Consider the following 11,772-nt stretch of genomic DNA (forward strand, 5'->3'; position numbering starts at 1 on the left):
TGAAAAAGATATTTCTGGTGAATAAATGGTTGGTCGTGCACTCTCCGGCATTGTTTTTATCACCAAGTCCATATTTCCCAGCTATTGATCCTTCTCTGTTTCCAACTTTTGCATTTCTGTCACCAGTAATTATCAATGCATCTTGATTGCATTGATAATTGCATATTTCAAATATCAGCAGGGTCACCCATGGGGGACAGATTTGAAAGGAGCTTCCAGACTAAGACACACTAGGAAGAAGGACCTGGTGATCCACTTCCAGAAAAAAAAAAAAAAATTAGCCAGTGAAAACCTTATGGATAGCAGCAGAACATTGTCTGATACAGTGCTGCAAAATGAGGTCTTCAGGTTGGAAGATACTCAAAATACAACTGAGGAAGAGTTGCATCCTCAAAGTAGAGTTGAGCTTAATAATGTGGATGGAGTAAGGTTTTTGGGACCTTCATTTGCTGATATGGCACGACTCAAAATGAGAAGAAACAGCTGCAAACATCCATTAGTAATTGGAACATGGGATTTATGAAGTATGAATCTAGGAAAACTGGAAATAGTAAAAAATGAAATGAAATGTTTGAAGATCAATATCCTAGGCATTATTGAGCTAAAATGGACTGGTATTGGCCATGTTGAATCAGACAACCATATGGTCTACTATGCCAGGGATGACAAATTGAAGCGGAACAGTGTGGCATTCACCAACAAAAAGAACATTTCAAGATCTATCCTGAGGCACAATGCTGTCAATGATAGGATAATATCCATATGCCTACAAGGAAGACCAGTTAATACAACTATTATTCAAATTTATGCACCAACCACTAATGCCAAAGATGAAGAGATTAAATATTTTTACCAACTTCTGCAGTCTGAAATTGATCAAACATGCAATCAAGATGCATTGATAATTACTGGTGACAGGAATGCAAAAGTTGGGAACAAAGAAGAAGGATCAATAGTTGGAAAATATGGACTTGGTGATAAAAACAATGCTGGAGAGTGCATGATAGAATTTTGCAAGACCAACTATTTATTCATCAGAAATATCTTTTTCAACAACACAAACGATGACTATACACATGGATTCACCAGACAGAATACACAGGAATCAAATCAACCACATCTGTGGAAAGAGATGTTGGAGAAGCTCAACATCATCAGTCAGGACAAGGCCAGGGGCTGACTGCAGAACAGGCCATCAACTGCACATATGAAAGTTCAAGTTGAAGCTGAAGAAAATTAAAACAAGACTACAAGAGCCAAAGTACAACCTTGGATTTGATGCACTGAACACTAATGACCAAAGACTAGAAGAGTGTGGGATGACATCAAAGACATCATACATGAATGTGATGGTTAAGGTTGTGTGTCAGCTTAGCTGGGACATGATTCTCAGTGGCTTGGCAGTTATTATGTAGTTTGGCTGTTATTTAATGATGTCATCACCTCCATGATGAGATCTGATATAATGTAATCACCTCCATGATGAGATCTGCTATGAGCAGCCAATAAGTTGAAAGGGATTTTCCTTGGGGGTGTTTCCTACATCCAGTATACACAGACTTTCTGGCAAGCTTCCTTCTTTTGCTCACTTTGGATCCTGCAACCAGCTCATCATCATCTGGGACTTGAGCTAGCAGCTTACCTGCTTATCTTGGGGTTCATCGGCCTCCACAGCCTGTGAGACAGCAGGCTGCCATTTTACCTGCAGATCTACGGCTGGTCAGCCCCTACACATATGCGAGTCAGGAGATGCCTCCAGGAGGACACCTGATCCATGGACTTGGACTTGCCAGCCTCTACAACCATGTGAATAATTTCCTTGAGATAAATCTCTCTCTCACTCTCTATGTATATACAAATTGGTAAAATAGAGAGTCAACAAAAAAGATGAAGACCCTCAACAAGATAGATTGACACAGTGGCTGCAACAATGGGCTCAAGCTTAGCAGCAATTGTGAGGATGGCACAGGACTGGGCAGTGTTTTGTTCTGTTGTACATAGGGTCATGGGTCACTATGAGTCAGAATCGACTCGACAGCACCTAGAAATAACAACACACACACATATATATATATATATACATGCTTCACTGGTTTTGCTTCTCTAGAGAAACCCAGCCTAAGACAACGAAGAAAGTAAAAGTTCGGGAAAGAAAGAAAAGACTAAACTGGATGTCAGAAGTGACTCTGACTGAAGTCTTAAACGGTTGCGAGCCAGCATCTAAGAGACATCTATTGGTTCCATCCCGTCCTGAGCAAAGGAGGATGAAGAAACAAGATGTCCCAATTACCAGGTTCTCTGCTTCTTTTCTTCAGAAGACACTTTCACTGGCCACAGACAGACTCACTCCTCAGACTATAACCAGGGCCCAAGATAATTTCCTTTTGCCTCTAGAATATAATCTTGTAAGATGCCTCTTCATATGTTACATTTCATCTCATATACGCTACCTGAAGCATCATCAAAGATTTCAATTTTTTTAATTTGCTAGTAAAATTTATATAACAAAACCTTTGCCATTTTAGTCATTTTTAAGTATACAATTCAGCCACATTAATTACATTCGCCATGGTGTGTAATCATCGCCACTACCCATTCCTGAAACCGTTTTCTATGTTACTGTTTTTTTTTTAATAGATGAATTTTACTGCATTTTAAAAATATCACCAATAGGTCTTAGGAATCACCTGGCCTCGTTTTTATAGCTGAACAACTTTTAGATCTCACTCATCAGCCTGTTGAACTATTTCTTTTTCGGAGACATAGATACCACCCCAAATTTTTCCTATATCTTTTTTTTTTTCAACTCGCATGGCTTGCTGAATTAAAGCAACTGAATTTGATACAAGTTCAATGCATTTCCTTCAAGAATTAATTCATCTTTCGGAGCTTGAGATACTGAACAAGCAGCAAACACCTGGCCTCATCCGAAACCTGTGGGTATATTTTTTACTCAAGAAGTTTCTGATTTCAACAGGACACACGCTCTCTTGAATAACGATGTTGATGGGGAAGTGAGCATACACAGACTTCATCTTGTAATGGAAGCTCTTGATCCTGTTCTGCACATGACTCCAGATAGTACAAACTGTAACGAGTTCCCTTCTGTTTCCCCACCATTTGTCAACCCCCCGAAGCCTCTTCTTCTTTCGAAGGAGACTGAGTTCTACATCAGTGTGATTGAAGTCCCTTTGCAAGGTTCCTCTGGGGCCCTTCACAATTACTGTGCAGCCCTTTAGCGCGATGTCAACATTTTCTGGAATGTCAACAGTCTGGTTACTGAGAATGATCTTCATTGCAGCAGTAGACGGGGCAAAGAGCTCTATGTTACTATTTTTAAAGTCATAGCTGTTGTTACTTATAATGAGATTGAGTCAATTTCTTCAATTTTTCTTCTTTTCTGATAGACAACAAAGGCACAGGTTTTCCATTGTCCAATTTATATTTCTAATCTCTGCACTCCCCCTCCCCGCCACCCAAAAACCAGACACTGTATAAAGCACTGTTTTGATGGATAGACTACATCGTCCATTTGAATTATAAACCTGGACCTTTGAAAATCTTTGGTTGGTAGGAAATTAATAGTAAATATTTATACAGAGCTTATAACATGCCAGACACGCCTCTGAGTACTCTGACAATATAAACTCATTTAATACTCACAGCCACTCTGTAATGTAGGTACTATTATTATTTTCTTTTTTTTAAAAAAAAACCAAACCAGTCGCGTCAAGTCCATTCCAACTCTTGGGGACCCCAGGTGTGCCAACATAGAACTGTGCTCCATACAGCTTTCGATGGCTGATTTTTCAGAAGTAGATTGCCAGGCCTTTCTTCTGAGGAACCCCTGGGTGGACCTGAATTTCCAACCTTTTAGTTAGCAGCTGAGCACATTAGCCATTTGCACCACCAGGGACCTGAGGCACAGAGAGCCCAAGAATAGGTGGTAAGTGGCAGAGCTGAGAATTGAACCCAGGCAGTCTGGCTCCAGAGACCATGTTCTTGACTACCAAATTATGCTGTGTCTCTTGACATAACAGTGTTTTCTTATTCTTTTGAAATAATTTTTTCTATTAACAGTAATCTTAATTTTGCTGACAATGAAAGGATTAAGCTGGTGTTTCTTAACCTTGGCTCGTTAGAATCACCTTGGAGAGCTTGTAGGAAATACCAGTGCCTTGGTCCTATCCAAGAAACTATGATTTAATTGGTCTGGTGGGGCCCAAGATTTGTATTAAAGAGAAAGAAACAACTCCTCAGATGGTTCTGATATAACTGGGGCTGTGATCCTCTGGACTAGGTTATTGAAGCATCTGCAATGCCTGTTGATAGAGTTTCTTTATTCTCTCCAATTACCTGAGCCTTGGTACTTTGAAAATCTAAGAGAATTGGTGTCATTTAACATCTCTAAATCCCCAGTGATTTAGCCTTTTGCATTTCAAACCTCCCAACTAGTTGTAATAAGTGTGACTTGGCTTCATCCAGTGCAACCTCCCCCATTTTACAGATTTGCACAATGAGGCCTTTTTATACCACATACATGCACACACACACATCACATGCACACGCCTCATATCCCCGTTCAGTGCTGATATTCAGTGTCTCTCACCCTCCTTTTTGGTGTCCATTCTGTCTCTCAGCACCCAGGCCTCACTGGTTGCGAAGTGTTTTGAATGTCTCCCTTGTCCCTGTTCAGTTTAGCACAAATCATAAAATGTGTAGATAGATCCCCAAACTAACACATTAAAAAGTCAGAGACTGGTGAATCAGAAGCTAAGCTGGGGTTTCCCTGCCTTTGTTGAGAGTGTTTTTGGTTACATAATGCTTTCTTCCTCCCTTTTCCACGCTAGAACATTCAAACAAAGCTTGTAGAGGGGGAAGCATGCCACATGGTTTTAGCCCACAAGCCTCCCCAGTCCTTGGAGCCACTAGGGGCTATAATAAGTTGATCCCAGTGTCCTCCATCTCACTCTTAGCCTCATCCAGTGACACACAACCCTAGCTCCCAGGAGTTAGGAGATGTCCCAGGTGAGGCATACTCTGCTCTCCAGCTCTCTTTTTAATACTGTCATTGGGGGGCATAAACCTGCGTGTGGGTCAATGTTTTGTCAAGCTTTAGGCGAATCAATCTTTCTGGCTTTCCCAGCAGCCCAGCCTGTCCCTGCACCCAGACAGGAGTCCAGGGGCTGAGCTGGGGCAGACATGGGTGGCAGGATCTGGGCTGTTTCAGAATCCCTACTTCCCTCCAACACCCGAAGCCTGATATCGCCTTTCAGAGGCTGAGTTCTTTCCCTTGGCCTCCTTCGCCTCTCATGAGAATAGCTTCTTAGAGAGACCCTTACCCCTACTTGGCCAGAAGCACTGCTCTGACCCCAGAAAGCCTGCTCTGGCTCCTTGTTCAGGCTGTGCTTCCCTTCAGATTGGCTCTGTGTTCCCAGAGCACATCTGTGCAGTTCATTCATTTCCATAAGTAGCACCTGGGTGCCCTTCAGCTTAGACTTAGTTCTTTCTCTTCCAGTCACAGGGTTGCATCTTAGGGCAGATCCCTGGACTCTCTGTGCCAACAAAAATATCCCACTCCTGAGCCTTTTCCTCAATGAGCATTTACCAAGCGCCTGTCATTACCAAGCACGGGGGATTGGCACAGGCTCAGGAATAAAGATAAAGCAGACTTGCTCTCTGCCCTTGAGAACTGAATGTCTATGGCAGATAACAGAGACACAGACAAAGTCTTCACAATAGAGCATCATACCCGCTGCAGCATAGGAAGACAGGGAAGCACGGACAGGGAGGTGGGCATTTCAAACTGAGTTTTCAGAAACAATAGGAGTTTACCAACCAGCAGTGGAGGAAGGCATTCTGATTCTGAACAGAAAGACGAGCGTATCAAAAGGCATGGAGAGTGGACAAAAGATGAAACAGGAGCCTTCGGAGGTTGTGAGTTACGTTAATTAGGGAGGAGCAACTCAGAAAAGGAGGGCGAGAATGGATGCACAACTTGAAGAATGTAATTAGTGTCACTGAATTATACACGTAGAAACTATAGATTTGGTGTACATTTTGCTCTGTATATTCTCAGCCACAACAACAAAATAAATTTTTAAAGAAAGAAAGGCATGGGAAGTGGAAAAGAGGGACCTAGCTGGGGAAAGCAAGTGGCCTGGTGCGGGGTGGGGGCGATACGTGGGAGCGGCCTGCAGGGATGGGATAGAGACGGGTGGAGACGTAGGTTTGCATTTGATCACAAAGGGCTTTTTATGCAATATTCTGAGTGTAGACACTTTCACTAGGAGTCCCTGAGTGGCACAAATGCTAAAGCGCTAGGCTACTAACTGGAAGGTTGGCGGTTCAAACTCATCCAGAAGCACCTCGGAAGTAAGGCCTGGCAATCTGCTTCTGAAAGGTCAAATCCTTGAAAACCCTATGGAGTGCAGTTCTGCTCTGCACACTTTGGGTCACCATGGGTCAGTGTCGCTTCAACAGCAACAAACAACAACAACAGGCACTTCGCCCAGCCAGAGGGAAATTCACCTTCCTGGCCTCAGCCCTGCCCATGGGTTAGGGAGGTGGCAGGGGATCTGAGAACAGGACTTTGAAAATGTCTGCTCAAGTTTCCCTTTGCTGGAAATATGGCACTGACGTCAAGAGGGCTTTGGCATTAGCAGGAGTTGGGCTCACATCCCGGCTCTGTGCCCTTGGGCAAGTCACTTAAACTCTCTGAATCTTAGTTTCTTCCTCCATAAATCGGCCATAAAATCACCTGGCACATCACAAACACTCAAGAGAAGTTGGCAGTATTATCACTGTGATGAACCAGCAAGGGGAAGTTCGATTTAAAAAATAAATCAGGAAGTTGTATTCAAACCACCCTGAAGGGTATATGACGCCAAGCTAGGATTCAGGGTAAGCTGATAAAGAAAAGATTAATGATGGAAGGAAAGCATCTATTTAAGTATCTATTTTCTTTTAAATGCTCACTGTAAAAGAAGCCTTGACTTTATTGGTTAAGGTCATTTAAGTGTGGCAGTTTTAACTGTGGGCTATAAACTTTGTAACAAAAGGAGATTTGAAAAAACTGGTTAATCTTGGGACTTGGTCCCTCAGCGAGATGACTCAGATCTGCAGGGGGGACATGACTCTCCCCTGGGGGTAAAAGGCAGACTATATTGGGCAGTAACCAAGGGACATCGGCAGCCTCAGAGTAGAACCTGCAGATACCTCCTGCTGGAATGCAGCAAAGGTCGCTGGTGGGAAAAGGCACGGGACCGGTATTGTTTCACCAGCTCACTTGCAGCCTGACAGCGTGTAATGAGCGGGAGCGTGTCGGGGCATGTGGGTGGAGAGAGAGAGAGCAGGAAAGCAAGGCAGAGCAAAACATGAGTGAGAGTCAGAGGCAGAAAGAGTCACCAGACAGAGCGGATCATCAAAGAGGCCCAGGGAGATGCCAAGTGACAGAGACAGACAGACAGGCGGACAAAGAAAGATGGAGTGAGGCAGAGACACAGATAAAAATTTAGAGCACAGACAAGACCTTGGGACAGATCAGAAGAGACCCAGGAAGCAAAGGAGGAAAAGGAAATATAGATCAATATTATTTTAAAATACATAATAGATAATAGAATGCAAGTAAAGTATAATTAAGGGAGCCTGGGTGGCACAAGGAAACCCTGGTGGCAAAGTGGTTAAAAGCTATGGCTGCTAACCAAAAGGTCAGCAGTTTCAATCCACCAGGTGTTCCTTGGAAACCCTGTGGGGCAGTTCTACCCTGTCCTATAGGGTCACTACGAGCTGGAATGGATTCGACAGCAGTGGAGATCTCTAGGCTGAATGGTGCAAAGAAAAGCAGAAGGCCCTGAGGGGAGAAGGGACAGAGCGACACAGGGCAGTGAGGTGGGGCCAGGCTGTGAGAGGTGAACCTCACATGAATACTGCCAGAGACTGAATGTTGTCTTTCCTGCATCTGGTGGCCAGCCCTTGTAAGGAGAGACCCAAGCCAAAAACCGATTGCCATGGAGTTGATTCCGATTCACAGCGACCCTATAGGACAGAGTAGAACTGCCCTATAGGGTTTTCTTATGGAAGCAGACTGCCCCATCTTTCTCCTGTGGAGTGGCTGTTGGGTTCAAACAGTGACCTTTCGGTTAGCAGCCAAGTGCTTAACCACTATGCAACCAGGGCTCCTGTAAGGAAAGACAGACCTTTGTAAAGAAGAAGCTTCAAGAGGTATGAAGTATATGGTCTGGAGAGTCAAAAGCTTGCCATTAAATCCTGGCTCCACACTCACTAGACGTGAGAACTTAAGCAAGTTGATTAACCTCTCTGGGCCTGTTTTGTTGGCTGTAAAGTGGGGACAACAGTTGTATTCCCTCATAGGGATGTTGTGTAGATTCAACGAGATAATGCAGGTAAAGTGCCAGGCACATGTTTGCTTAATGCATAACAATACCTGGATTCGTTTCCCACAGCTGTCATAAGGAATTACCACAGTCTGAGTGGTTTAAATCAACAGAACTCTATTCTGTTCTAGAAGCTACATGTCCAAAGCCAAGGTGTTGACAGGGCTGCACTTCCTCTGAAGGCTCTAGGGAGGATCTTTCCTTGCCTCATCCAGCTTCTGGTGGCTCCAAGCGTTCTTTGGCTTGTGGCTGCATCACTGCAATCTCTGTTTTCACATGACCTTGTCCTTTGTGTCTTCTGTCTCTTAAAAGGACCCTCGTCATTGGATTTAGAGCCCACCCAGGTAATCCAGAATGATTTCCGCTCAAAATCCTTAACATAATTACAACTGCAAAGACTTTTTCCAAATAAGGCCACACTCACAGGACATAACATTTTGGGGGCCACCATTCAAACCCCAACACCACTACAATTTCAAACAGTTATTGAGTTTTTTCTGTAAGCCAGTGTTACTTGATCATTTGATGAAGGTGAATGTTGGAAAACAGAGTTCCAGAAACTTCTACCCTGGGACCTGATCCTGTTTTCCCAAGTGATGAGACAGTGCCACACCATGTGGGCTCCATGATGAATAACTTGAAGGAAGTGAGTTGACACACGATTTCTAGATTCTCTGGATTCTCGCCTTTGACGTTTCCTCATCCCCCGCCAACCCCTCACCTTAATCCATGTGCAATATCTTTTTCCTTCTCTGCAAAATGTCTGTGATGGGCATTGACATGCCATTCAGATACATTTTCGAGGAAGTGTTTGCCCCAGCTGCTGCAAGTGCTGGCATCAAACAACCTTCAGCTGTCAGCCCCTTCAGGTCTGAAACGCTGCCCAGTCCTGCGCCATCCCCGTGATGGATTGTGGACTGGACCAGTGTAATCCATAGGATTTTCATTGGCTGAGTTTCAGGAGCAGATCTCCAGGCCTTTCTTCCTTCTACAATTTTCCAAAAACCTATTTTCTCAACTTCCAAGACAGATTTGTTCATTCTTCTGGCTGTCCATGGTATACAGTATTTAATATTCTTTGCCAACACCATAATTCAAAGGCATCAATTTTCTTCAGTCTTCCTTTTTATCAGGCAGGTCCAATCCCTGGAGAAGGATATCATGTTTGATAGAGTAGAAGGTGAGTGAAAAAGAGGAAGACCCTCGGCAAGATAACTGACACAGAGGCTGCAACAATGGGCTCAAACACACCCACTATTGTGAGAATGGCATAGGACCGGGCAGTGTTTCATTCTGTTATACATAGGATTGCTATGAGTTGGAACCAACTGGGTGACACCTAACAACAACAACAATTTTCTCAACAAGTACGGTAACCTATTTCACTTGTCATTTAGGATAGGAAGAAAGGCCTGGAGATCTATTCCTGAAAATTAGCCAATGAAAATTTTATGGATTACAACAGCACATTGTCTGACTTGTTTTCTTTGGACATGTCATCAGGAGGGATCAATTGCTGGAGGAAGACAAGTTTGGTGAAGCTGTGGGCCAGCAAGGGTGAAGAAGACCCTCGGTGAGATGGATTGACACAATAGCCATAAGGATGGACTCCAACGTGCCAATGGTCACAAGGACGATGCAGGATCAGGCAACATTTTGTTCTGTTGTGCATGGTCGCCATGAGTTGGAGCGGACTCTACAGCAGCTCTCTATCTGCCCATCCCATAGAGTCCTTATAAAGGTTAAATGAGATTATCCACTAAAAAAAATTTGTAATAGTAAATACAATAAGTGTTGTTTATTATTTGCTACTACCTGAGACAAAGCATACGCATGCACACACACCAATAATAAGACAAAATTTCGATTATTTGAGTCTCTGCTCACAGAAAACTCATCTAACATTACGTTAACAGGTCCTTAAGGGGCTTTTTCCTCATTACAGAGAACCCATTGCCGTAGAGTCAGTTCTGACTCATAGTGAGTGACCCCATAAGGTTATCAAATTTTCTAATACCAAAGGTGACACCTGAGTGAAGACCTTGAAGGAAGTGAAGGAGTGGGTAATGAGGCTCTCCAGGGCCGAAAATCTCTAGCAGAGGGGAACAGCCAGTGCAAACTTCTGAGAGGGCTGCCAGGCTGTTTGAGGACCAGCCAACATCCATGTGGCTAGAGGGGAGAAAGCAAGGTGGATGAAGTCAGAGATATAAGGGGGTGGGGCAGATCTTATAGGATCTTTGTCATACATTGTGAAGACTTTGGGAAGTCATTGTGAAGACTTTGGAGTTTGCTGATTGATTTGAGAAGTTGTTGGGAATCTTGAGCCAAAGAGTGACATGGTCCACTTTATCTATTAAAGGGATGACGCTGACTGCTATGTTGAGATTGGAGATGGGCAAGGCAGAAGAAGCAGTGAGACATTGTTACCCCAGGTGGGTAACGATGGCAGCTTGGGTTAGGGTAGTCACCGTGGATATGGGGCTTGGTCAGCACCTGCCATATTTCGAATCTTGAACTGATGTGATTTGGTAATGTCATGAGAGGGAGAGAGGAGTCGAGGAGGGCTCCAAAGGTTTTGACTTGAGCAACCGGAAGAGAAGGATTCCTTTAACTGAGATGGAGAAATGCAGTGGAGGGGCAAGTTTGGGAAGGAATGGGAGGCACTGATCCTGGGACTTGTTAAGTGTGAGATAGCTCTTAGGCCTCCAAATGAAATGTCGAGGTGGTAGTGAGATACAGGAGTTCAGTGGGAGTGAGCAGTCAGGGCTAGAAATACAAGCTTGGGGGCATCAGCCCATAAAAAAAAAAAATGGTATTTAAAACCACAAGACTGGATGAAATCACTGAGGGAGTGAATAGAGAAAGAAGCAGGAGCTCCGTCCTTACAGAGCTCAGAGGTATCCTAACTTGAGGGATCAGAAAGATAACAAGAAAGCAAAAAAGGAGATGGAGCAAGAGCTGCCAGTAAAAGACAAAAAAAAAAAAAAAAAGGAAGATAACAAAAACACGAGTCTGGAAGCCAAGTGAAGGCACGTAAGCAGGGCTTTGAAGTTTGAATAGTTTTCTAGGCCAGTGGTCATCAAATTGTGGCCTTCAGACCAACAACATCACCTGGAAATTTGTCAGGAATACACAGACTCTCAGACCCCACCCAAGACCTAATGAATAAGAAACTCCTGGAGTGGTGTGTAGCGATCTGTGTTTAAACAAGCCCTCCAGGGGATTCTGACACACCCTGAAGTTTGAGAATCACTGCCCAGGCATAAAATTGCCTGCACAAAATTATAAAAAGGGTTAAGAAAAAAATTTTTTTTTCTTTACAGGAAGAGAATATGATTGAAGATCCATTTAGTGCTCTAAACAAACTTGGAGCAAA

The 11,772-nt window shown here is 43.6% G+C and overlaps 1 pseudogene; it reads right to left on the minus strand.

Moving 5' to 3' along the window:
• Window positions 1-2,723: 2,723 nt before the first annotated feature.
• On the minus strand, window positions 2,724-3,296 carry LOC126082704 (60S ribosomal protein L9-like; annotated as a pseudogene).
• Between the last annotated feature and the right edge of the window lie 8,476 nt (window positions 3,297-11,772).

The sequence above is a fragment of the Elephas maximus genome, chromosome 9, assembly GCF_024166365.1.
Source record: "Elephas maximus indicus isolate mEleMax1 chromosome 9, mEleMax1 primary haplotype, whole genome shotgun sequence".
Taxonomy (NCBI): Eukaryota; Metazoa; Chordata; class Mammalia; order Proboscidea; family Elephantidae; genus Elephas; species Elephas maximus.